The sequence below is a fragment of the Neofelis nebulosa genome, chromosome 9 (assembly GCF_028018385.1).
Source record: "Neofelis nebulosa isolate mNeoNeb1 chromosome 9, mNeoNeb1.pri, whole genome shotgun sequence".
NCBI classification, from domain to species: domain Eukaryota; kingdom Metazoa; phylum Chordata; class Mammalia; order Carnivora; family Felidae; genus Neofelis; species Neofelis nebulosa.
Genome location: NC_080790.1, coordinates 107,860,918 through 107,864,457, shown reverse-complemented (window position 1 = coordinate 107,864,457; position 3,540 = coordinate 107,860,918). Strand labels below are relative to the sequence as shown.

The 3,540-nt window shown below is 34.6% G+C and overlaps 1 long non-coding RNA gene across 1 annotated transcript; it reads right to left on the bottom strand.

The window, feature by feature from the left end:
- Positions 1–470: 470 nt before the first annotated feature.
- LOC131485439 (uncharacterized) lies at positions 471–3,290 on the bottom strand. Its single transcript, XR_009248851.1, has 2 exons — positions 3,151–3,290; positions 471–1,015 (listed from the first exon to the last, which is right to left on the bottom strand). It is a non-coding gene; the product is annotated as an uncharacterized LOC131485439 (long non-coding RNA).
- Between the last annotated feature and the right edge of the window lie 250 nt (positions 3,291–3,540).

Genomic DNA, 3,540 nt, shown 5'->3' with positions numbered 1-3,540 from the left:
ATCTCACAAACCATGAGATCATGACCTGAGCCACCCAAGTGCCCCATTTATTATATTAATTATAGACATACACAAAGTTTTTATGGAAAATACCTAGTTTCACAAAAGTAACTAGACGTCTTTAACATAAGACTTGAGATACATTAATAGGCAGATGTGTCTTATTAAACCACAAGACTCAACTTTAAGTTTATATGATTAATTTATGAACTTCAACAATAAAGCAATCAAGAAGTTAAATTTGCAAGACTGGACACACTAGCTCTGAAATAACATGTTAAATTTCCATCAAACATTCTGTGGTCTTAAACTGACAGTATGGTTCTGGATCATTGATGCATGGTCAAGCAAACAAAGTAACACACTGCTCACAGTGGGATTCGAGGCAATCTCTGGCCTGCATCAAATTTCCCAGTTGCCAATTGATTGTGTACCCTTCAGATGTCATAATATTAAGGTCAAATAACTCATATGTTTCCTGTTTCTATTTTTTAATTGAAATATGACCATAAAACATTGTTAATTTGTAAAGATGTGCACAAATTTAGTGCATGCATGCATACACACACACACATACACACACAAAGAAAACAAAGTGCCAAGTTGAAATTGAATATCAGATAAAAAAACAAATAATCTTTTGAGATAAGTACATAACAAATACTGCATGGGATAAACTTATACTACGAAAGCATTTGTTTCTAAAAGGAACACTTATTGTTTTGTTCCCAATTAAACTTCCTTACTCTGGAAACAGCAGCACTTCTTTTCTTCCCTCTTCTCTGTATTACAGCATTTGAGGTTCAGTGTGGCTTTATGTTCCTACTGGACCTTTTCTCTAACCATGTTTGTTTGGTCAAGGAATGCACAAGTGACCCAATTAGCATTCTGCTCTCAGATAATCTTGAATTGGAGCTGGAACAAGAACATGAATTCTTCTTGGTAGCAGAGCCAAGAGATGTGAATCTAGTGAGCAACAGGTAGCCATATGACCCATCATCTGGAAGTTGCCTATCTGCAGTGAGAAAGCAATAAAGCCAACATTCTGAGAGAACCAAAATGAAAAAAAAAAAAAAAAAAGCAAGATGAGTCCTTGTTGCTTTCAAATTCCTGGACCCAAGTTTTTCAAGGCTGAACTGTACTCATGTTTTTCCTGTGGCTTGGTGTTTAACACTTCCTATGATTTAGTGAGATTTTAAAAACCCCTCCTTTTGCTTGACCTAATTCAAGTTGTGTTTTGTTTTTTCCAATAAAGTGTCATGAGCTATAAAATCTCAATAGGACATTTTTAGGATGATTAAACAAAAATTCACTTTCTCAGAAGGACTAAATAAATATTAATTACTCACCCTGTTTTAGGGTCCAACTATTGCATGATTGAGATATGGCACACCTACATCACCTAACTTATTTGGCTATAGAGTCATTATTCAGAGTGGATCATAGGGCTTGCCTACTAAATACATCTAATATTTGGCCACATGATCTGACATATTCCAAGCAACTCTAAAGTTCTATGACTTTGCAACATTTCAACAATTTATCAAACTCAGTTTGGTAGTTATTTATTATAAAACGTGATAAAAATTTGAAATTATGAAATATATCCTTGAGAAAATTATACTTCTTAATTGTATAATATCTCCTGTTTAATTTCTATTTTGAAAATCAAACACAACTTCACAATAGCTATTCATGATCATAAAATATATGTAAAATCAGTATTCTTAGAATTTTCCATTACATACTTCAATTTTAAATTTCTAAATAAAATTTCACTAAGTATTTGCTATATCTGATGCCAAACACAGAATGTCAGAGTTGGTTCTAAAAAAAAATCTCTATAATATCCCCAAAAAATTTTCAATGATTAATTTAACACACATTTATCTAATATAATTCCAGATAGTGTGCTGATAATATTCTACCAAAAACAAGACAGAGAGATTCTCTGCTCTCATGGACATGAAAATCTAGCTTCTAGCACTATTTCCTCATGATTTTTCCTTATTGGTGTTTGTTTTGTACTTAGGACAACGTGGCATAAGTTTACGCATGTATTTACTTAATAGCATGTAAGAAAGTAAAGATTATCATGTCAACCCCAAGACTGTGGTACCTTCCATAAGCATGACTTGATGTCCAGACATCTTTACCATATTGTTTGCTTTCCCCTGAATGCACTCAGTGTGGCAAGATCTGGAAGCAATGCTACATGAGTAGAAAGAACACATTTGAGAGATACTGTCTATTGTTCTTGACACTGCATTTCTGTCATACTAAAGGGTTAATAAGTATTACAGTTAGTGATAATAGAACCCTGACCTCTCTGAGATGAATATTCAAAGCACCAAAGAGCAGTGCAGAAAGCAGTGTGCCATAACAGAAGGAGGTCTCTGTCACAAGCCCAGAGATCTGGATGGCATCCCTTACTCCAGTATTCATCATGGCATGACCTCAATGTTCAGAGAAATATCTGATGGCATCTAGGGTCCTCTAGGAAATTAAAGGTTATGTCCACAAAATTCCACTCTCCTAATGCTTCACACCTTTCACATAAAGCTAGTTAAAAGTTTTTTTTTAATAACATACTGTTTTCGTAACTGATATGTTATCATGTGATAGCCAGTAACAAGCATAATTATTCATTTTACTGAACTGCTTCAATAGCAGACAAGGTATGATTATGAGCATTTTCTAACAGGGTCCCATATTTCTCAGTTTCATTCTTAATTCTTAGTTTGGTGGAAGCAAAAATGTAAATGAGTCTATACTAGAAACAATGTTGTCTCTTATACTGGATTGGACCACTGAGAAAACATGATGTATGCTTTATTTCTGAATGAGAGTTAAAAAACTCAGAAGGGTCAGCAGCCCATAACATAAATTGAAATTGATATGGAGAATTTGATTCTTGCATGATGCGAGTCTTCTCTTGTTGTTGCAGCTCTATCATCTCTCATTCCCCTCTATTGGGCAAGATAAAAAATATCCCAGGACCTGTGAACCTTCATCATCAGGAAGGTTAGGATAAGCAACAAGAATGTGAACATTTATGAAAATTACTAGAGACTACATCATCTTAATTAATTCATCATATATCATTATTAATTAATTTTAAAAAATATGTGTTGCTACGTTTTTACTTACCTGAAGTCTTTGAAGTATTTTGTAAGTAGGGGTGCTAACAGAGAGGATATTTAGAGGCAGAGAGAAGCTCCTTAGAGTAGGCATCTCAAATGTAGAGCCAGTTTGGGCATGAACCTCCCATGCCCTTTTAACCATGCCCTTCCTGTGAAAGAGCCAACAAGGAGTGTCAGGCTTTCCAAAGACCTTTCTTTCTATGTTTATTTACTTACACTTGCATCAATAAAGGATGGACAAGAGGTGGCAAAAGAAGTGAAAGCCAATCAAATCATGCTGGATAAATTGTTAACAGACCTGGAATAAGATTAGCCAAGAAACATTTAGCTAAAATAAGGTTTTGGGTGGGTGGGGGGGTGGAATCTGTGGATTTCATTTAGATTGTGTTTACATGAC